The sequence below is a fragment of the Mustelus asterias genome, chromosome 12 (genome assembly GCF_964213995.1).
Source record: "Mustelus asterias chromosome 12, sMusAst1.hap1.1, whole genome shotgun sequence".
NCBI lineage: Eukaryota > Metazoa > Chordata > Chondrichthyes > Carcharhiniformes > Triakidae > Mustelus > Mustelus asterias.
The window spans coordinates 68,334,285-68,357,678 of NC_135812.1; positions in this window are offsets into that span (position 1 = coordinate 68,334,285).

The following is a 23,394-nucleotide window of genomic DNA, read 5'->3' on the forward strand; positions in this document are numbered from 1 at the left end:
TGAATGCCTTAATGACGGTGGCAGTTGACGTGTCCGCACAGGGGACAACAAACGGGAACCGGGAGTACTCATCTATTATATTGAGGAAATAGACGTTCCGGTCCGTTGAGGGAAGGGGGCCCTTAAAATCCACACTCAGCCTCTCGAACGGGCGAGTGGCCTTTACCAATTGTGCCCGGTCTGGTCGATAAAAGTGCGGTTTGCATTCTGCGCAAATCCGACAGCTTCTCGTCACTGACCTGACATCCTCCACCGAGTAGGGCAGGTTGCGGGCTTTGACGAAGTGGTAGAGTCGGGTGACTCCAGGATGACACAGGTCATTGTGGAGGGCCTTCAAGCGGTCCTCCTGCATGATGGCGCATGTTCCGCGCGAGAGGGCATCCGAGGGCTCATTGAGCTTCCCTGGACGATACATAATATCGTAATTATAGGTGGAGAGCTCAATTCTCCACCGCAAGATCTTATCGTTCTTGATCTTGCCCCTCTGCGTGTTACTGAACATAAACGCCACGGATCGTTGATCCGTGATCAGAGTGAACCGCTTCCCCGCCAGGTAATGGCGCCAGTGTCTGACTGCCTCCACAATGGCCTGAGCCTCCTTCTCCACCGCTGAGTGCCGAATTTCGGGGCCTTGAAGGGTGCGGGAAAAGAACGCGACGGGCCTGCCTGCCTGGTTTAGTGTGGCGGCTAGGGCGAAATCAGATGCATCACTCTCCACCTGGAAAGGGATGGATTCATCCACCGCGTGCATCGTGGCTTTCGAAATGTCGCTCTTCAAAGCCTTGAAGGCCAATTGGGCCTCCGGCGTGAGTGGGAAGGTCGTGGACTTGATGAGCGGACGAGCTTTGTCCGCGTAGTTGGGGACCCACTGCGCATAATACGAAAAGAACCCGAGGCATCTCCTCAGTGCTTTCATGCTAGTGGGCAAGGGAAGTTCAGTAAGGGGGCGCATACGGTCTGGATCAGGGCCAATGACCCCGTTTTCCACCACGTATCCAAGGATAGCTAACCTGCGCGTACGGAATACGCACTTCTCCCTGTTATAGGTCAGATTCAGGCGAGATGCAGTGCGCAGAAAGTGTTGGAGATTCGTGTCATGGTCCTGCTGGTCGTGGCCGCAGATGGTGACGTTATCCAGGTACGGGAAGGTAGCCCGCAACCCGTTCTGGTCCACCATTCGGTCCATAGCACGCTGGAAGACCGAGACACCATTGGTGACACCAAATGGAACCCTGAGAAAATGGTATAGACGACCATCCGCCTCAAAAGCCGTATATTGTCGGTCCTCTGGGCGGATGGGGAGTTGATGGTAGGCGGACTTAAGGTCTATGGTAGAGAACACTCGGTACTGCGCAATCTGATTGACCATATCAGAAATGCGCGGGAGAGGATACGCATCCAGCTGCGTATAACGGTTAATGGTCTGACTGTAGTCGATGACCATCCGAGGTTTGTTCCCGCTTTTGACTACCACGACCTGCGCTCTCCATGGACTAGCACTGGCCTGTATGATCCCTTCCTTGAGGAGCCGCTGAACCTCAGATCTAATAAAGATCCGGTCTTCAGCGCTGTAACGCCTACTCTTAGTAGCGATGGGCTTGCAGCCTGGTACCAGATTCTTAAATAAGGATGGTGTAGTGATTTTCAGAGTGGAAAGATTGCATGCGGGGCGCTTTGGGCAATTTGGAGGCTGCGGCTGATTCCCTACTGCCAGTGAAGGGAGTGGCCCACCGTACTGTAGGATCACATTCTTCATGTGGACCATAAAATTTAGTCCGAGGAGAATTGGCGCACAAAGGTGAGGTAACACAAGGAGCCTGTATTGCTCGTAAATTGTGCCCTGTACCTCTAGAGTTACCATACATCGTCCTTGGATCGGTACAGACCGGGACCGTGATGCCATGGAAATTGTCTGCTTGGCAGGTAGAACCCGGAGTCCACACCTTTTAGCAGTGTCAGGGTGTATGAAACTCTCGGTGCTCCCACTGTCAAACAGACAATTCACAGTACGACCATTTACCTTGATATCCATCATTGAATTCTCAAGCCTGTGGTGCTTAGTCTGGTCCAGGGAGATCAACGCCACCGTTGGCCCCTGGGCGTCACTGCATGCCACCGATGTTGATGCTGAGGACCCCTGCTGGTCGCTCCTAGTCATCGTGGACCATGATGGCCGCCCCCATGAATCGCACGTGGGCGAGGGCGCCAAACGTAGCGACTCCTGGTGGTCTTCCTCCTCCTCCGTCAGCCACGATGGCGCCGTCCTGGATTCGCACGTGGTTGGACCTCGTGGGTACTGCGACGCCAAAGGAGATTGTCTCCGCTCTGGAGGGTTACAAGCTGCACTGCCGTTTTTGGACTTCGACCTGCAAACTTTACCATAGTGGCCTTTTTTACCGCACTGGCTGCAGATTGCCGTTTTTGCCGGACACTGTCGCCGTGGATGCTTGGCCCCACCGCAAAAATAGCATCGCTGGCCGCCTGGAGCTGCTGCCGTCGTCGGATCGATATGGGAGCGCGAGCCCGCAGGGCGAGAAGGGATTTGAGCTTGCTCTTGCCACGTTGTCTCCACGTGGTCCTCGGGTACAGCGCCAAGCTTTTCGACGCCGCTTCCAGCATCTCAGCCATCTCCATCGCTTGGGTCAAGTTGAGGTTCCCTTTCTCCAGTAACTTAAGCCGGATGTACGAGGACCCTACCCCGCTATGAACGCGTCTCGGGCGAGGTCGTACATGTATTGTTCGGCTGATACGTCTTTACAATCGCAACCCCTGGCAAGCTGCAGGAGCTCATTGGCGTAGTCCTCCATGGTTTCGCCCGACTGCCGACGTCGTGTAGCGAGGAGGTAACGAGCGTGTATCTCGTTGGGTGGTTTCGTGTATCGTTTCTTCAAGAGCTCGACGGCCCTCGGGTAAGTGGTGGCCGCACGAATCGCAAGATAAATCGTGTCGCTTACCCTTGCGTGGAGGACTTGGAGTTTGTCGCTGTCTGTAGTAATAGCTACAGAGGCTGCCAGGTAGTCTTCGAAACACTTCCACCAGTGGTCGAAGGTGTTAGCGGCACCGACCGCACGTGGGTCGAACGCCAGACGATCTGGTTTCAAGATCTGTTCCATACTCTCTTTTTACTGCTGAGAGTTTTCTGTTTGATAATAAAATTGATGCGCGACAATCAAGCACGTGGAACAAGGCTTCAGTTATTGAAGGCTTTTATTATCAAACAATGGAACTAACTAACACGAGTACACCAGTTCAGACTGAAGGGGTCCTGCCGGAGCAGAGGGTCTTATACCTCTCCTCCGGAGGCGGGGCCCCACCGGGATGTGCCATAATAACACTTACAACAGGTAAACACCCTAACCCAACAACATTATACAACCCCCACAGTGACAACACTGTAACCCAACAGTAACATAAGAACAACCCCCAGTGGTAACCAACGATGGTTCACCACAGGACCCAAACAATAAGCTGCAGTTCTGACTTTTGTGGAACGTTTAGCTGGTGACTTGCATGCTAATTCTCCAATGCACGGCGGCACAGTGGTTAGCACTGCTGCCTCACAGCGCCAAGGGACCCCAGGTTCGATTCCAGCCTTGGGTGACTGTGCAAACTCACACATTCTCCCCGTTTCTGGGTGGGTTTCCTCTGGGTGCTCCGGTTTCCTCCCACAGTCGAAAGACGTGCGGGTGAGGTGGATTGGCCATGCTAAATTGACCCTAGTGTCAGGAGGATTAGCAGGGTAAATATGTGGGGTAACAGGAATAGGGCTTGGGTGGGATTGTGGTCAGTGCAGACTCAATGGGCCGAATGGCCGCCTTCTGCACTGTAGGGATTCTATTTTAAATAAAAATATTGAACGGCTAACTATCTTGCATTTAGCCGCAGGATGTCTGTCTCAGCTAAGGAATGTGAATTCTGTTTTACAATTTTGTCAATTTTTTGTTGCAGAGAATGATTTCCTACAGTACAGAAGGAGCCACTGAGTCTGCACTGACCCTCCAACAGAACATCCTACCTAGGATCTATCCCCATAACCCCACGTATTTACCCTGTTAATCCCCCTAACCCATACATTCTGGGACACTAAGGGTCAATCCACCTAACCCTCACATCTTTGGACTGTGGTAGGAAACTGGAGCACCCGGAGAAAACCCACGCAGACATGGGGAGAATGTGCAAAATCCATGCGGACAGTCACCCAAGGCTGGAATCGAACCTGGGTCACTAGCGCTGAGAGGCAGCAATGCTAACGGTTGTGCCACCATGTCACCCTAATTTGTGAGAAGTTTGATTTCTTTTCTTGTTTCTTGCCTTGATGTAAGCTTGATTTTGTCAGTCTATATCATTTGATCACGGTTCTCCCTGCTTTCCTCAAGTCTGAGATTTATTACTGGATGTTCAGAACTAAACATCTAGTAATAAATCGAGGTGGTGGCACAGTGGTTAGCACTGCTGCCTCACAGCACTAGAGACCCAGGTTCAATACCAGCCCCGGTCACTGTTTGTGTAGAGTTTGCACGTTCTCCCCATGTCTGTGTGGGTTTCCTCCCACAGTCCAAAGATGTACTGGCGCTCCGGTTTCCTCCCACAGTCCAAATATGTGCGAGTTAGGTTGATTGGTCATGCTAAATTGACCCTAGTGTCAGCGGGATTAGCAGGGTAAATGTGGGGGGTTACGTGAATAGGGCCTGGGTGGGATTGTGGTCAGTGCAGACTCAATGGACTGAATGGCCTCCTTCTGTACTGTTGGGATTCTATGAATATCAATATATAACTAAATGATCGTATCAAAGACATTAGTTGCCCTGCTTCTTACTCTTGGTTTTGAATAAATATCTTATTTAATCAACCTCAGTGACTTTTGTTGATTTTAATGCAACCAAGTTCTGTTAATCCCACCATTAAATTACAAATGTTTAGTTTTATGAATGCTGTTAAGATGAATTATTTGCAGAAGCTTGCTCTTTTATACACTGTAAACTGTTGTGTTTTGTGAACTTATAAATTAAAATAGCAATTTCTTTTTTGTTTAGGATTATCTCGTGTTTTAGTGTAATGTGGAAGAAAATATTCATCTGAAGTGTCACTTGCTTTAGTCGTGGAAAAGATAAATTAATTTGATGAATGGTTTCAGCTTACTGCTCAAGCTACCGGGGAATTTGATTCTCTTTTACTGTACGGGAGACTGGACAACACGACCATCTTTTATTATGACAAAGATCATAGAAACCAAAGCCCAGTGAAATTCAGAAAATTTTGCCCCTTTGTTTTGTAGCATCCTCAGTGCAGTAATTTCAGGACGATTGCACACACATCTATATATTTTTCTAGTCACTTCTGTTAATTATCACTCAGCAAACTTGCAAAGTGGGGTCAATTTACCACACCTGCAAATTGACGGGGTATACGTTATTGCAAACAGCGAGTTTCAGGACTCTTGCTGACATTTTAATAGTCCCCAGCGGCTCAGTGAACAAGTAGATTGCTTGGGAACTTTTTCAACTTGGCTTCATACCAGACAGTAATGTTCACATGTCGAGGTAGTTTTGTCCCTCTAGTGTAATCTGCAGTCAGCACACTGAATGACTCATCAGATATATCTACATCTGATATATTCCTAAGACTTGGTTCCACCTTATTGCATGATAACATATAATGCGCTTAAGTGTTGATTTTAACTTACTAAAATACTTCAGTAGGGTGGCAAAAGTCTCAAGGTGACATTGGTAAATTTATCACCCTATTTGCACCGACGACTGGATCCCTGCCACTTTTATGGGGTCTTACTTTTGGGTGTTCAGAATGGTGCCTGTTTCAGATCATAGGTTACATCATTTGGGAGTCCCATGACATACACAAGACGCCAATCGCCATTTTAGGATAGGACTGGTCAGAGCCTCCACCATACACTGTCCATCTGATTTCACCGATGACAGAGCTGAAGAGGCACACAAACATATCAATTAGGAGCAGGCTATTTGACCCCTCAAGCCTGCTGCGCCATTCAATAAGATCATTGGCTGATCAGATTTTAACCTCAACTCCTGCCCCCGCCCCTCCCGGTAAGCTTGTAACTCCTTGCTTTTCAGGAATCTACCCCAGTTTTAAAAATGTTCAAACACTCTGCCTCCACCACTTTTTCCGGAAGAGAGTTCCAAAGTCTTACGACCCTCTGGGAGAAAATACATTCTCCTTGGCTGTCTTAAATGAGCAATTCTTTATTTTTAGACAGTGACACCTAGTTCCAGATTCTCACACAAGAGGAAATATCATTTCCACATCCACCCTTTCAAACCCCTTCAGGGATCTTAAATGCTTCAAGTAGCCTCTTACTCTTTTAAACTCCAATGGATACAAGCTTAGCCTGTCCAGCCTTTCCTCACAAGGCAAACATGCACATTCCAGCAAGTAAGCCTGACCTTATATTTGGTGCCTGTTATAGTATGATTCACTGCTGGGATTCACTGCTGTGATGTCTCATCGATGAGGTCTTGAGTGGGTGGCAGTGGTTAGCACTGCTGCCTCATAGCGTCAGGGGCCCGGGTTCAATTCCAGGCTTGGGTCGTTGTCTTTGTGGAGTTTGCACATTCTCCCTGTGTCTGCGTGGGTTTCCTCCGGGTGCTCCGGTTTCCTTCCACAGTCCAAAAATGTGCTGGTTAGATGCATTAGCCATGCTAAATTCCCCCTCAGTGTACCCGAACAGGCAACAGAGTGCAGCGACGAGGGGATTTTCACAGTAACATCACTGCAGTGTGAATGTAAGCCTACTTGTGACTAATAAATAAACTTTAAAACTTTTATGAGCCCTTTATTGATAGCTGTAACTATTAACAGATCCAAAGTATAGTCATGCCTGAAGCTGTTCCATGCAAGTTTGCTGCTTGCAGAGTTCTGCTTCTAGATGGTTCTCTGAGAGTCTGTTCCAATGTGAATGTATACATCATACTGTGGGTGGTGCTATTCTTCAGTCCCACATTAACACTTGCTCTGCCGAGCACCTTTACATTACAATGGCATTCAGGCATATATCACAACATCCCCCTTTCTTCTCAAAAATAACTTTCCTCCCTTCTAGTGATATTACACTGCAATTTTTACTTCCTATCCCTGTTCCCACATCTCAAGTCTCTGACTTCATAAATTCACATGGTCTTGAGGTTTGACAGTTCTTCTGCTTCCATCGGTCTGTCACGTTTGGAGGAATGGGAGTAGTGCTGTGTTTCTGGCACCTTGTTACCTCCATTTGATTTACTTGTAAAGTTTAAAAGTTTATTTATTAGTCACATGTTGGCTTACATTAATACTGCAATGAAGTTACTGTGAAAATCCCCTAGTCGCCACACTCCGGCGCCTGTTCGGGTATGCTGAGGAAGAATTTAGCATGGCCAATTCACCTAAGGAAACCGGAGCACCCAGAAGAAACCCACGCAGACATGGGGAGAACGTGCAGACTCCACATAGACAGTGACCCAAGCCGGGAATCGAACCTGAGTCCCTGGCGCTGTGAGGCAGCAGTGCTAACCACTGTGCCACCATGCCACCCCTTTGCATTCCTGAGAGTAGCGTCTCTCTCTGTTATCAACTCTTATGTTTTTTTCGGGCACTGGAAGCTTGTCCTATTCCTTCTGTGGGGAATGTGCATTCCTAAAGTAGGCTCCAATCTTCTTTTTCCGTGGTGGCTGCCATGTTCTTGCCAGACCCATTCATTTTGCAAATGTGATGCGCGACAATTAAGCACGTGGAACCAAGGCTTCGATATTGAAGGCTTTTATTGTGTAACAATGGAACTACTAACACGAATACACCAGTTCAGACTGAAGGGGTCCTGCCGGAGCAGAGGGTCTTATACCTCGCCACCGGAGGCGGGGCCCCACTGGGATGTGCCATGATAACACTTATAACAGGTAAACACCCTAACCCAACAACATTGTACAACCCCCACAGTAACAACACCCTAGCCCAACAGTAACATAATAACAACCCCCAGTGGTAACCAACGATGGTTCACCACATTCACCCCTCCTTTAAAAACAAAAGGCGGCGGGGTGCAAGAAAAAACAGGTCATATATACAGAATTCACAAGTCCAGACGGTCTGGAGGACCGCACCGACGCTGTGATCTCCTCAACACCGGTTGCGAAACCGGAGCAGGTGCTTGCGGTGGCGTTCTCTCCAAAACAACGTCCGGCTGTCCCCTCAAGGACTCCCGGGCCGGTTGGCCCTGGTGAGGCGATGGTGCAGGGGATCCTGGAACCTTCGGTGGTGGCGCCGATCTCCGAGTCTCAGGCAAGCTGTACATGGGAGTAAAACTGTTATGCACTGCTCCCGGTGCTGACCGCGCCACGTCTGGGGAAGCAATGAGGAGTAGTGGATTCGTGACTGGGGGAATAGGAGCGACAGGAGTTGCTACGTCCCCTGCGGGCGCCAGGTCTCTAATGGAGACAGTGTCCTCTCGCCCGTCAGGATATGCCACATAGGCATACTGAGGGTTGGCGTGGAGGAGTTGGACCGGTTCGACCAAGGGGTCGGACCTGCGAGCCCTCACATGTCGCCGCAGAAGGACGGGTCCTGGGTACGTCAACCAGGCTGGTAATGAGATCCCCGAGGACGACTTCCGAGGGAATGAGAACATCCTCTCGTGGGGAGTAGCATTGGTTGCCGTACACAGGAGGGAGCGGATAGAATGGAGCGCATTTGGAAGGACCTCCTGCCAACGGGAGACTGGAAGGCCCCTGGATTTCAGTGCCAGTAGGACAGCCTTCCAGACTGTAGCATTCTCCCTTTCCACCTGTCCGTTACCCCTAGGGTTGTAGCTCGTGGTTCTACTAGAGGCAATCCCGAATGAGAGCAGGAATTGCCTCAAGTCGTTGCTCATGAACGACGAGCCCCTGTCGCTATGAATGTAGCAGGGGTACCCGAACAGGGTAAAAAGCTCACTGAATGCCTTGATGACGGTGGCAGTCGACGTGTCCGCACAGGGGACAACAAACGGGAACCGGGAGTACTCGTCTATTACGTTGAGGAAATAGACGTTCCGGTCCGTTGAGGGAAGGGGGCCCTTAAAATCCACACTCAGCCTCTCAAAAGGGCGAGTGGCCTTGACCAATTGTGCCCGGTCTGGTCGATAAAGGTGTGGTTTGCATTCTGCGCAAATCCGACAGCTTCTCGTCACTGACCTGACATCCTCCACCGAGTAGGGCAGGTTGCGGGCTTTGACGAAATGGTAGAGTCTGGTGACTCCAGGATGACACAGATCATTGTGGAGGGCCTTCAAGCGGTCCTCCTGCATGATGGCGCATGTTCCGCGCGAGAGGGCATCCGAGGGCTCATTGAGCTTCCCTGGACGATACATAATATCGTAATTATAGGTGGAGAGCTCAATTCTCCACCGCAAGATCTTATCGTTCTTGATCTTGCCCCTCTGCGTGTTGCTGAACATAAACGCCACGGATCGTTGATCCGTGATCAGGGTGAACCGCTTCCCTGCCAGGTAATGGCGCCAGTGTCTGACTGCCTCCACAATGGCCTGAGCCTCCTTCTCCACCGCTGAGTGCCGAATTTCGGGGCCTTGAAGGGTGCGGGAAAAGAACGCGACGGGCCTGCCTGCCTGGTTTAGTGTGGCGGCTAGGGCGAAATCAGATGCATCACTCTCCACCTGGAAAGGGATGGATTCATCCACCGCGTGCACCGTGGCTTTCGAGATGTCACTTTTCAAAGCCTTGAAGGCCAATTGGGCCTCCGGCGTAAGTGGGAAGGTCGTGGACTTGATGAGCGGACGAGCTTTGTCCGCGTAGTTGGGGACCCACTGCGCATAGTACGAAAAGAACCCGAGGCATCTCCTCAGTGCTTTCGTGCTAGCGGGCAAGGGAAGTTCAGTAAGTGGGCGCATACGGTCTGGATCAGGGCCAATGACCCCGTTTTCCACCACGTATCCGAGGATGGCTAACCTGCACGTACGGAATACGCACTTCTCCCTGTTATAGGTCAGATTCAGGCGAGATGCGGTGCGCAGAAAGTGTTGGAGATTCGTGTCGTGGTCCTGCTGGTCATGGCCGCAGATGGTGACGTTATCCAGGTACGGGAAGGTAGCCCGCAACCCGTTCTGGTCCACCATTCGGTCCATAGCACGCTGGAAGACCGAGACCCCATTGGTGACACCAAATGGAACCCTGAGGAATTGGTATAGACGACCATCCGCCTCAAAAGCCGTATATTGTCGGTCCTCTGGGCGGATGGGGAGTTGATGGTAGGCGGACTTAAGGTCTATGGTAGAGAACACTCGGTACTGCGCAATCTTATTGACCATATCAGAAATGCGCGGGAGAGGATACGCATCCAGCTGCGTATAACGATTAATGGTCTGACTATAGTCGATGACCATCCGAGGTTTGTTCCCGCTTTTGACTACCACGACCTGCGCTCTCCACGGACTAGCACTGGCCTGTATGATCCCTTCCTTGAGGAGCCGCTGAACCTCAGATCTAATAAAGATCCGGTCCTCAGCGCTGTAACGCCTACTTTTAGTAGCGATGGGCTTGCAGCCTGGTACCAGATTCTTAAAGAGGGATGGTGTAGTGATTTTCAGAGTGGAAAGATTGCATGCGGGGCGCTTTGGGCAATTTGGAGGCTGCGGCTGATTCCCTACTGCCAGTGAAGGGAGTGGCCCACCGTACTGTAGGATCACACTCTTCATGTGGACCATAAAATTTAGTCCGAGGAGAATTGGCGCACAAAGGTGAGGTAACACAAGGAGCCTGTATTGCTCGTAAATTGTGCCCTGTACCTCAAGAGTTACCATACATCGTCCTTGGATCGGTACAGACCGGGACCGTGATGCCATGGAAATTGTCTGCTTGGTAGGGAGAACCCAGAGTCCACACCTTTTAGCAGTTTCAGGGTGTATGAAACTTTCGGTGCTCCCACTGTCAAACAGACAATTCACAGTTCGACCATTTACCTTTATATCCATCATGGAATTCTCAAGCCTGTGGTGCTTAGTCTGGTCCAGGGAGATCGACGCCACCATTGGCCCCTGGGCGTCACTGCATGCCGCCGATGTTGATGCTGAGGACCCCTGCTGGTCGCTCCTAGTCTTCGTGGACCATGATGGCCGCCCCCATGAATCGCACGTGGGCGAGGGCGCCAAACGCAGCGACTCCTGGTGGTCTTCCTCCTCCTCCGTCAGCCACGATGGCGCCGTCCTGGGTTCGCACGTGGTCGGACCTCGTGGGTACTGCAACGCCGAAGGAGATTGTCTCCGTTCTGGAGGGTTACAAGCTGCACTGCCGTTTTTAGACTTCGACCTGCAGACTTTACCGTAGTGGCCTTTTTTACCGCACTGGCTGCAGATAGCCGTTCTTGCCGGACACTGCTGCCGTGGATGCTTGGCCCCACCACAAAAATAGCATCGCTGGCCACCTGGAGCTGCCGCCGTCGTCGGATCGATCTGGGAGCGCGGGTTAGCGGGGCGAGGAGGGAGCTGAGCTTGCTCCTGCCACGTTGACTGCACGTGGTCCTCGGGGTACAGCGCCAAGCTCTTCGACGCCGCCTCCAGCATCCCAGCCATCTCCATTGCTTGGGTCAAGTCGAGGTTCCCCTTTTCCAGCAATTTAAGCCTGATGTACGAGGACCCTACCTCTGCTACGAACGCGTCTCGGGCGAGGTCGTACATATATTGTTCGGCTGATACGTCTTTACAATCGCAACCCCTGGCAAGCTGCAGGAGCTCATTGGCGTAGTCCTCCATGGTTTCGCCCGACTGCCGACGTCGTGTAGCGAGGAGGTAACGAGCGTGTATCTCGTTGGGTGGTTTCGTGTATCGTTTCTTCAGGAGCTCGACGGCCCTCGGATCAGTGGGAGCCGCACGAATCGCGAGATAAATCGTGTCGCTTACCCTTGCGTGGAGGACTTGGAGTTTGTCACTGTCTGTAGTGATAGCTACAGAGGCTGCCAGGTAGTCCTCGAAACACTTCCACCAGTGGTCGAAGGTGTTAGCGGCACCGACCGCACGTGGGTCCAGCGCCAGACGATCTGGTTTTAAGATCTGTTCCATACTCTTTTTTTTTGTACAGCTGAGAGTTTTCTGTTACACAATAAAATTGATGCGCGACAATTAAGCACGTGGAACCAAGGCTTCGATATTGAAGGCTTTTATTGTGTAACAATGGAACTACTAACACGAATACACCAGTTCAGACTGAAGGGGTCCTGCGGAGCAGAGGGTCTTATACCTCGCCACCGGAGGCGGGGCCCCACTGGGATGTGCCATGGTAACACTTATAACAGGTAAACACCCTAACCCAACAACATTGTACAACCCCCACAGTAACAACACCCTAGCCCAACAGTAACATAATAACAACCCCCAGTGGTAACCAACGATGGTTCACCACAAAATGGAACCTTCATTTTCACTTGTTTCACAAGTTCAGCTAAACATGTGTTTGCTGTTTTCTTTTCAAAGCTTTGTGCAAGATTAAGAATATTTTCATCCAGCTCAGTTTTTGCTTCTTCTTGTGCCTTGTGTTTCAGTGTCGGAGTTACACTTTCTGATCTTATTTCTGTCTCTTTCTCTGTTTGCAACAGAACTTTGTCCTTTGTGTTACTTTCATTGTTGGCCAGTTATGCGTCTGACAAAATCTGAACTTGTTGCAGTTCTGCAAATATGGCTGTATTATCTGCTCGCAGTTTGGACACTTCTATGACTGTCCCTTTCAAAGCCACCTCTTTTCCAGCTTCTTCAGCTCTTCAATCTGTTTCTTGTAGCTGTTGACTTCTTCCTGGAATATGGAACATTGCTGAGTCTTCTTTGCCAACTGGTTTCTCAGTTTGTTCAGAGTGATGTTAAATTCACTCGCCCTCTCTTTGTAGTCTTCCAGAGGAACAGAATTTTACATAATGAATTCCTGTGGCATGTGAAAGTTTTTGACGGGTTTTCCTTTTCTTTGCAAAGCTCACTTGTGTCATCCTGAGCTCTCCTGTGATTTGGCAAATTCATCTCCAATGTCTCCTGTTGTGCTTCCATTATGCTCTTTAAGACACTTATCGTTTTGTCATGTTGCAGAATGGTAATAAATTCCTTTGCATCTAATCTTGAAGGACAATCAATTGTTCTTTCAACTATTTATTCTCTCATTGCCCTTCCTCTGGGGTCTTTCTCTCTCTTTGGGGTCTATTGCTGCCCTTGTGGAGTTGCCCTCTCTCTGGAGTCTGTTGCCCTCAGTGGAGTTGCCCTCTCTCTGAGGTCTCCTCCTGCCTATGGACCTTTACTGAGAGTTGCCCAATCTCTGGAATCTCTTCTAGTTTTCTGCCTATAGTAATGTTAAATCAAGAAATTCAAATTAACTTTTGTTACCTCTTTAAGGCTGAGTGAAGTAATCTTTTTTTCCACACAGACTGCGGTAGGATACAGTTGGCTTCCATCTGTGGGTTTCTTGAGGTTTTGATGCTGGGCAGATCTTTGAAAAAAAACTTTGTAGGTGTATTTTGCAATAAATATATCAATAAAGGTACAGGGTGTTCCAGCTTTTGTATTGTCCTGGGCTTTTTCTAACTTCAATCTATAGCCTTTTTCCTCTGATTGCTGTTTTTTTTAATCTTCAGAGCAGCAGTAATTCTCTGCAATCTTTTGTACTTCGCGAGACACAGCAGCCTTGTGGTCTGATTGGGGTCAATAGACTTTAACATTTCAAATGAACTTGTTATAAAGGTTGTTGAAGGCTCACAGATGCTGAAATGGCACAGAAAGAATTTGCTGACTACCCTCTTTACATCTTCTGTTCTGGTGGGACCGTCTGGCCCGTCACGGGAATCGGAGCGGGCGAGAAGGGCGAACCATGAAAAGGTCCATTGACCTCAGATGGGATTTTATGGTTTTGGGACGAGCGAGGCCGTAAAATCCCGCCCTAAGTGTCAGATCACATGCCCACAACCCAGTGAATCTAGGTCCTGTTTGAGCATTATTAAAGACACAATGCCAGCATTGTTATGTGCACCTCAGAGGTTTACAATTTTGCTGAGCCAATTTTGCACTGTTGCACAACAACTTCAGAGAATATCCACCAGATATTCTCTCAGATTCAGGATCATGAGCTCCTACTGTGGGCAAACGTCATGTCTCTGATTACCTGAAGGTACACCTTTCACTGCTGCATATCTACTTTGTAATCGCGTAACTTGGAGGTTATTAAAGAGATTTAATTCAAATATTCCATGTCCCCCATGTGTGCTTATCTCTCCATGGAATGTAGAGTGACAAAAATTGGGAGGTGGCTCCCAAAAAAATGGTTTATTTCACATATACTTTACAAATGAACAGAATTTAACTTTTGCAATATAAATAATCTATTCCTGACATCCCATTTTGAGACGTTTGCCGCTCGACTAAAGCCTTTTAGCAAGTTAACATTAACTTGCGTGTGTTACATATTGCTATGCATTAAGGTCGACTCAAATCTTAAAAATATACCAGATGTAGATATGTTAAAGGTGCCCACTTTGTATCTCTTTAGATGTAGCCTTCCCAGGCAAGCAATTGTAGAGAGGACTGATCTTGCCTGTTACTACTTGCTAGGATGGAACCTCCCCTTTGAGTTTGAGACAGAGAGTGAAATCTGTGAGAATCTGTAAGAATGGGCATTTGACAAATTGTTCTGGCAAAAATACTTCACCCTGAATAGAACCACTTACCGTACACGAGTATATGATTGCCAAATGTCAAACCCTTTTTTCTTTATTCATTTGTGGGGCATGGGTGTCACTGGCTGCCAGCATTTATTGCCCACCCCTAGTTGCCTGAAGACAATTGATAGTCAACCACAATGCTGTGACTCTGGAGTCACATGTAGGCCAGACCAGGTAAGGACGGCGGATTTCCTTTCCTAAAGGATATTAGTGAACCAGGTGGGTTTTTCCAACAATCAACAATGGTTCCATGGTCATCAATAGATTCTTAATTCCAGACAGTTTTTGTTAAATTCAAATTCCACCATCTACTGTGGCGGGATTTGAACCCGGGTCCCCAGAACATTAGCTGAGCTTCTGGATTAATAGTCTGGCGATAATACCACTGAGCTATTGCCTCGTCTCAAAGAACTCCTTTAGTCGGTTTAACATGATTTCCCTTTCAACAAACCACGTTGACTTGACCTGATGATCTTGAACTTATCCATGAGCTCTTCTATAACTTCTTTAAGGGGGAGGCGATGATACCTTTATATTATTGTGGCACATGCAACATTAACAATCTGCACATTTCATAGGATCCCTGCAGTGCGGAAGGAGGCCATTCGGCCTATGGAGCCTGCGCCGACAACAATCCCAACCAGACCCTATCCCCGTAACCCCATATATTTATCCTGCTAATCCCCCTGACACGAAGGGGCAATTTAGCATGGCCAATCAGCCTAACCTGCACACCTTTGGACTGAGAGAGCAAACCGGAGAACCCGGAGAGAACCCACGCAGACACGATGGGAATGTACAAACTCCACACAATTCCTGAGGCTAGAATTGAACCCAGGTCCTTGGTGCTGTGAGGCAGCAGTGCTAACTACTGCGCCACCGTCCGCCCCTTTTGAACTAATTAGCATTCCGGCTTACTTCAGGTTCCCCACTGGTGCCTTATTTTTGAGAAATTCTGAATTTACTTACTGGATTTCTCTCTACTATACTGCCTGAGCCGAGCAGCAAGAATGAGAGTTAGTTAAGGCCTACAAGAAATACTCACTCCACTTTTTACAAGGGTAACATTAATTATTGGACCACACTGTTACAAAATAATTTGCCACGAGGAGCTGAAGAAAACATTTACTTGTGAACGAATTGTGTTTTTTAAGAAAGGAAGGTAGGATCCAGTGGATGAGAACTGTGTTTCCTTTTGCTTTTCCTAAGTGGAGGCATTAACCTGCTTAAATGTTTTAACCCCCGTGTTAAAATAACAGGCAGAAGAACGTTAGTGTTTGTCTGCTGATATCATCAAGATTACATTCTTCTCTCATGAATGCAAATCGCTAAGTAAGAAATGACTGCAAAGTATTTGGAAGAAGAAAGAGCCAAGGAGGGTAAGAATTCTAACCGACAGGGTTGCAGTTATCTGATGGTTACTCAAATGATTACACACTGTTGTCACTGTAATCGGAGCCGTGTTTTCACTTCAAGCCCTACGGGTGGCTTCGATTATAACATTCTTCTTTGAAAACAACAAATTCTATTTTAAGTGGTCTATTTTTGAAAGTAAAAGAGAACATGGAATTAGTGGCTTGTAGGCAGAGCATAAATTTGTCCACAGGAAATTACCCCTTTATGCCTGGCTGAGAAATTTGGGAGAGTTCTTTCTTGGCAAGAGGAAATGTGTGACGAGAATAATTGAAGAATACTGGTAATTAGTTCATAATATAGAAACAATCCCTTTGGTGCTTTCGTTGAAACTCTTTTTATTTTAAATCATTCATACTTCGAACATTCATTCAGTGAACAGTTTAGTTCTGCGACGGGTGTGAGACTCCTAGCACATAGGAACAGAGAGACAGAGGAAAGTGGGAACAGGAGCAGGCCATTCAGCCCATTGAGCTTATTCTGTCTTTCAATTGGATTGTGGTCTCAATTCCACTTTCCTGTCCACTCCACCCACCCCACCCACCCCACCATAACCCTTAACTCCCTTATCTATCATAAAAATCTATCTAACTCTGCCTTGAATACATTCGATGGCTCCCCCAGTCTCCACTGTTTTCTGAGATAGAGAGTTCCACATACTAATGAGGCTTTGAGAGCAAATAAAAAAAGTCCTCACCTCCATCCTAAAAAAATAGACCTCTTATTTTTAAACTGTGTCCCTTCGTTCTGGTCTCGCCCGCTGCTGATTATCATGAGCACTTGTCGTGACAAGTGTCATTTCTACTTATTACGTTGCCAACTTTTTGCTTATCTGATTAAAACAACCTGTTTTAAGGCTAACTGATCCATTGAGTAAAGAATTATAACTGGTACTGTCCACGAATTACAGTCGTGCTCATGAGTGGAAATATAAATCATATTAAATTGCTGATCATGACGCATGCTGAATGTTATTTTTGTTTCAAAAGCCAGTGTACATGAAAAAAGGTCAGAAAACAAGGCACAGCTTCTTCTGAGTCATCTGGAATACTGTTTTCAGTTTTGTGCAATGCACCTTAGGAAGGATATTTTGGCACTGGAGAAGAGATGCAGCACAGATTAACCATAATGATACGAGGGGCATAGAGGATTTAATTATGAAATGAGGAGTGGTTGCATACCATCAAATGCATTGTCCCCTTCACTCCCTCTGCAATATCATGTGTTACCCCCAAAACTCCCTCCCATTGGTATGGCACCTTTCAATGCAAGCACAGAAAATTCAACACTTGCCATTTAACCTCCTCTCTTCTCACTGGCCAAGCACAAAGAACAGTACAGCAACAGAGCAGGCTTGTAAGGGTTCTGCCATTATCTGTTTACATCCCTCCTGCATTAGACCTTCCAAAATGCATCACCTCGCATTTGTCCGGACTAAGTTCCATCTGCTCATTCCTCTGCCCAAATCTCCAGCCTATCTACATCCTGGCTATATCCTCTGGCAATTCTCCTCACTATCCTCAGCTCCTCCATTCTATGTGTCATCCGTAAACTTACTAATCAGACCACCTACATTCTCCTCCAAATCATTTATATATATATATTACAAACAACAGGGGTTCCAGCACTGATCCCCATAGAGCACCACTGGTCACAGATCTCCAGTCAGAAAAACACCCTTCCACTGCTGCTCTCTGTCTTCTATGACCAAGCCAGTTCTGTGGCCCATCTTACCAGCTCACCATAGATCCCATGTGACTTCTCCTTCTGTATGAAGGTCCTACACGTTCCTTCCAAGTGAGGGAATCCACACAAGTGGTCTGCACATCATAATGCTAGTACTGTAATGAGTGTTTAATAATTTTTACAACTGTTTAAACAAGAACCAGAATCAATGCGGAGGAGACCACATCAGGTGTAGTGAATCACAGGTAGGGCATCGACAGCCACCTACTTTAATTTCGGTATCCTATATTTATTGCTCGACGAAGGCCTTGTGGTGTGGTATGAGCGTTCCTGTCTCTAAGGCAGAAAACCTGTGTTCGAGTCCTACTCCAGGACCTGATGGCCATGGAAAATGCATTCATAACGTGGCCAAACAGGTCAAGTATCAACTTGCAAATCCTCCCAACCCACGGTAAGAGCAGGAGAGATTGCTGGTCAGCCAAGAAAATTGGAGCCTCTATCTTCACTATCCAGAGCTCTGGACTACAAAATGAATGTAAAAGTGCATGTTGCCACAGCACGATGACCCGTCAGGGGGCTGCTTGGCTCAGTTGGCTGGATGGTCATTGCTGAAATGAAATTGCTGCCACCAACACCGGGTTTGATCCCCATTCTGGCTGGGCTGAGATTGTTTTGGCATCTGCCTCGTTGCCCTACCCATGATGGAGATGGTAGCTCTGTGGGCCACCCCTGCCTTCAGGCATAGAACAGAAGGAGATAGTGATTCACTGCACATGATGTGGTCTCCTCTACATTGTAGGACAAATGTCCAAGTGATTCCAGTTCTTGTTTAAACAGTTGTAAAAGTTATGAAACAAAGCATCATGATGTGCTTATGATTCCCTCACCTCATTGTTGTAGGTGACCACGTTGCTGAACCCCTTGGGGATTCTCACAGTAACTTCATTGCAGTGATTAATGTAAGCCTACTTGTGACACCAACAAATAAACTTTAAATCTCCATTCAGTCCGCAAGCATAAATCCAAGCTCTTAGTCACCTGTCATTTTAATTCTCCACCTTACTCCCACTCACAGTGGCTAGCACTGCTGCCTCACAGCACCAGGGACCCGGGTTCGATTCCCAACTTGCGTCACTGTCTGTATGGAGTCTGCACGTTCTCCCCGTGTCTGCGTGGGTTTCCTCCGGGTGCTCTGGTTTCCTCCTATAGTCCGAAAGACGTGCTGGTTAGGTGCATTGACTATGCTAAATTCTCCCTCAGTGTACCCGAACAGGTGCCGGAGTGTGGCGACTAGGGGATTTTCACAGTGACTTCATTGCAAGCCTGCTTGTGATACTAATGAATAAACTTTAATCTTTCCATCTTTGGCCTGTTATGGTGTTTCAATGAAACTCAGTGCAAGCTCAAGAAACAGCACCTCATCTTTCAACCGGACACTTCACAGCCTTCTGGACTCAACGTTGAGTTCAACAATTTTGAATCGTAACCCCTGGCCGCATTTTGTTCCATTTGAAACTTCTATGTCATATTATTTATAAAACTTTATGGAGCGTTACTCTGCAAAGTTGCCAAGTGCAGTTGAGTCTTTTGTTTTATTTAAGAGTCTCTCATTTACTGTACAAAGGCACAGCATCAGATAAGTAGTTTGGTTGCTTAAGAGTCTCAAAAACTAGACTGCACGGAGACAAGAAATTAAATTTTTACGTAAGAATGTCTGGCTTGGAAATCAGACAAAAAAGTCCTGAAAATTACCATAAATGTTTGATCCTGGAAATTTTTTTAATGTGAAAATGACATTTACTAAAACAAATGCAGTTGACACTTTTACCTTCTTCCTTTTCAGCAGATGGGTCAAGAGAATGTAACTGTTTAACAGTGGTGCTTTCTGGTGCATATTCTTTCTTTGAAGGTCTCGTCCAAGTAAAAGTCATTATCAAATTACTCAAGAGCGAGGGTCACATTTTGGGATTTTTGATGATTTTAACCATGGAAAGGATTTGGGGATTGTTTCAGCTGAACTGTGATGCTTTATTTATGGGCGGCACAGTGGTTAGCACTGCTGCCTCACAACACAAGGGACCCTGGTTCTATTCCAGCCTAGGGTGCCTGTCTGTATGTACATGATGTGGAGATGCCTGCGTTGGACTGGGGTGGGCACAGTGAGAAGTCTCACAACATCAGGTTAAAGTCCGACTGGTTTATTTGGAATCACGAGCTTTTGGAGCGCTGCTCCTTCATCAGGCAAAGGAGCAGCGCTCCGAAAGCTTGTGATTCCAAAGAAACCTGCTGGACTTTAACCTGGTGTTGAGAGACTTCTTACTGTGTGTTCGTACATTCTCCCCGTGTCTGCATGGGTTTCCTTTGGGTGCTCCAGTTTCCTCCCACAGCCCAAAGATGTAGATTGGCCATGCTAACTTGTTCCTTAGTGTCCAAGGATGTGCAAGTTAGGTGGGTTGGCCATGCTCAATTGGCCCTTAGTGTCCCAAGATGTGTAGTTTAGAGCGATTAGCAGGGTAAATATGTAGTGTTACAGAGATAGGGCCTTGGTTAGATATTCAGTCAGAGAGTCAGTGCAGACTCGATGGGCTAAATGGCCTCCTTCTGCACTGTAGGGATTCTATGATTGTGAAATGTCAAAACTAACACAATGAAGATCAAATATGTTAGCTAAGGTCTGTAAGGCAAATGGCCCTTTTATTTTAAGAACAGCAGAAGATTTTCTCTTTTAACCTACACCCTGAAGAAGGAGAAAGATAGTTGTTTATTTTGTAAACAGGCCGACTGGCAAATCAGTCCTGGGGAGCAATGCAAAAGCCTTGCTGTTGAAAGATTACAGGCCCAAAGTGTTAACTCTGTTTCTCACATCACCAGATGCTGCCAGACCTGCTGAGCATTCCCAGCATTTCCTATTTTTATTTCAGATTCCCAAGAACCCACACAACTTTGCGTTCATTGCAATGTTTGTCTTGGTTAAGAAATAGAGAAATCTGCGCAGTTTCTACAGAAAGCGAGGTGTAAATCTGACGCTAAAAATGCAGGAGGTCAGTTTTTATTTCCAGTTAGAAGTAAAGAAGATACATTTATACAGCACCATTCATGATCACAGGATGTTCCAAAGCGCTTTACAGCTGATGAAGTACTTTTGAATTGTGGTCACTATCGATTGTGGTGACTGGTGTAATTACTGTTACGGTTACCAATTGTGGTTACTGTTGTAATTTTGGATTATAACATAGTTGAGAAAGGAAGGTTAAAACCAAAAGTGAGTCAGTCGGCCCAGATTTCTCGAGGTTGAGTGAATTTGGATTGTGGCTCTGCCTCTTCATTTGTAAAATAAAGCAGCGAAACGATTTGTTTTCCGGTTTTGTTTCACAAAGTATTTCAGTCCACTTTTGGGAAAGATTGGAGATATGCATGTGAGGAAATGAGTGAACAACACAGGAAACAGTTCAAATTGTAAGAGAACACTGTTGCTGCATTCTCAGGTTACACTAACATTTTATTAAATAACATAGAACCCTTACAGTACAGAAGGAGGCCATTTAGCCCATCGAGTCTGCACTGAACACAATCCCACACTGGCCCTATTCCCGTAATCCCATTTATTTATTTTGCTGGTACCACTGTGGCCAATCAACCTAACCCACATAACTTTGGACTGTGGGAAGAAACCCACGCAGACATGTGGAGAATGTGCAAACTCCACACAGACAGTCACCCGAGGCCGGAATTGAAGCCGGGTCCCTGGTGCCGTGAGGCAGCAGTGCTAACCACTGTGCTACCATGCTGCCCCTAATGGGATGGGTGGATGGGATGGATGGATGCATTCTAAATGTAAGACCCTCAGAATACGTACAGAATGGGATTAAAGCATTATGGAAGGGAAATTTAAAACATGTAACAGTGAGACGTTTATAAATAGTTTGAATATATACTGACCAGCAATCTTACTCAATATGGCCCAGATCTTCCAGGTACATGGAGATTGGACGTAGCCCGAAAGATGCACTTTGGGATCCTGTGGAAATCCCATTGCAAGACTCCATGGGCATTGTCCTGGAACAAACAAAAACAAAGAACAAAGAACAGTACAGCACAGGAAACAGGCCCTTTGGCCCTCCAAGCCTGTGCCGCTCCTTGGTCCAACTAGACCAATCGTTTGTATCCCTCCATTCCCAGGCTGCTCATGTGACTATCCAGGTAAGTCTTAAACGATGTCAGCGTGCCTGCCTCAACCACTCTACTTGGCAGCGCATTCCAGGCCCCCATCACCCTCTGTGTAAAAAACGTCCCTCTGATGTCCGAGTTATACTTCGCCCCTCTCAGCTTAAGCCCGTGACCCCTCGTGATCGTCACCTCCAACCTGGGAAAAATCTTCCCACTGTTCACCCTATCTATACCCTTCATAACCTTGTATACCTCTATTAGATCTCCCCTCATTCTCCGTCTTTCCAAGGAGAACAACCCCAGTCTACCCAATCTCTCCTCATAGCTAAGACCCTCCATACCAGGCAACATCCTGGTAAACCTTCTCTGCACTCTCTCCAATGCCTCCACGTCCTTCTGGTAGTGCGGCGACCAGAACTGGACGCAGTACTCAAAATGTGGCCTAACCAGCGTTCTATACAGCTGCATCATCAGACTCCAGCTTTTATACTCTATACCCCGTCCTATAAAGGCAAGCATACCATATGCCTTCTTCACCACCTTCTCCACCTGTGTTGCCACCTTCAAGGATTTGTGGACTTGCACACCTAGGTCCCTCTGTGTTTCTATACTCCTGATGACTCTGCCATTTATTGTATAACTCCTCCCTACATTATTTCTTCCAAAATGCATCACTTCGCATTTATCCGGATTAAACTCATCTGCCACCTCTCCGCCCAATTTTCCAACCTATCTATATCCTGCTGTATTGCCCAACAATGCTCTTCGCTATCTGCAATTCCAGCCATCTTCGTGTCATCCGCAAACTTGCTGATTACACCAGTTACACCTTCTTCCAAATCATTTATATATATCACAAATAGCAGAGGTCCCAGTACAGAGCCCTGCGGAACACCACTGGTCACAGACCTCCAGCCGGAAAAAGACCCTTCGACCACTACCCTCTGTCTCCTATGGCCAGGCCAGTTCTCCACCCATCTAGCCACTTCCCCTTGTATCCCATGAGCCTTAACCTTCTTAACCAACCTGCCATGTGGGACTTTGTCAAATGCCTTACTGAAATCCATATAGACGACATCCACGGCCCTTCCTTCATCAACCGTTTTTGTCACTTCCTCAAAAAACTCCACCAAATTTGTAAGACACGATCTCCCTCTTACAAAACCATGCTGACTGTCACTAATGAGATTGTTCCGTTCTAAATGCACATACATCCTGTCTCTAAGAATCCTCTCCAACAACTTCCCTACCATGGACGTCAAGCTCACGGGCCTATAATTTCCTGGGTTATCCCTGCTACCCTTCTTAAACAACGGGACCACATTCGCTATCCTCCAATCCTCAGGGACCTCACCCGTGTCCAAAGAAGCGACAAAGATTTCCGTCAGAGGCCCAGTAATTTCATCTCTCGTCTCCCTGAGCAGTCGAGGATAGATGCCACCAGGC